A 904-nucleotide genomic window follows, 5' to 3' on the forward strand; every position below is an offset into this window, starting at 1 on the left:
ATCATGAAGCTAAATGACAAGTTATTTGGAAATGAGTACATGGGAGGATGAACCCCTTTGCTCACCAAAGAACTGGATGACTTAACTAGGCAGAGATTACCTCAAAAGAGACAGGACCCTGGGAAATTCTCAATACCTTGTACATTAGGCACCATGACCTTCGAGAAGGCTCTGTGTGACCTAGGGTCAAGCATAAACCTCATGCCTCTCTCTGTAATGGAGAAGCTAGGGATCTTTGAGGTACAAGCTGCAAGAATCTCACTAGAGATGGCAGACAATTCAAGAAAACAAGCTTATGGACTTGTAGAGGATGTTATAGTAAAAATTAAAGACCATTACATCCCTGCTGATTTCATAGTCCTAGAGACTGGGAAGTGCATGGATGAATCCATCATCCTTGGCAGACCCTTCCTAGCTACAGCAAAGGCTATGATTGATGTTGACAGAGGAGAATTGATCATTCAAGTGAATGAAGAATCCTTTGTGTTTAAGGCTCAAGGATATCCCTCTATAACCATGGAGAGGAAGCATGAAGAGCTTCTCTCAAAACAGAGTCAAACAGAGCCCCCACAGTCAAACTCTAAGTTTGGTGTTGGGAGGCCACAACCAAATTATAAGTTTGGTGTTGAACCCCCACATTCAAACTCTAAGTTTGGTGTTGGGAGGTTCCAACATTGCTCTGAACATTTGTGAGGCTCCATGAGGGCCCACTGTCAAGCTACTGACATTAAAGAAGTGCTTGTTGGGAGGCAACCCAATGTTATATTTATCTATTTTCCTTTTGTTATTTTATGTTTTCTGTAGGTTGATGATCATGTGAAGTCACAAAATCAATTAAAAAAAAGCAAAAATAGAATGAAAAATAGAAAGAAAAATAGCACACCCTGGAGGAAAACTTGCTGGC

The sequence above is a fragment of the Arachis duranensis genome, chromosome 5, assembly GCF_000817695.3.
Source record: "Arachis duranensis cultivar V14167 chromosome 5, aradu.V14167.gnm2.J7QH, whole genome shotgun sequence".
In the NCBI taxonomy this organism is placed as follows: domain Eukaryota; kingdom Viridiplantae; phylum Streptophyta; class Magnoliopsida; order Fabales; family Fabaceae; genus Arachis; species Arachis duranensis.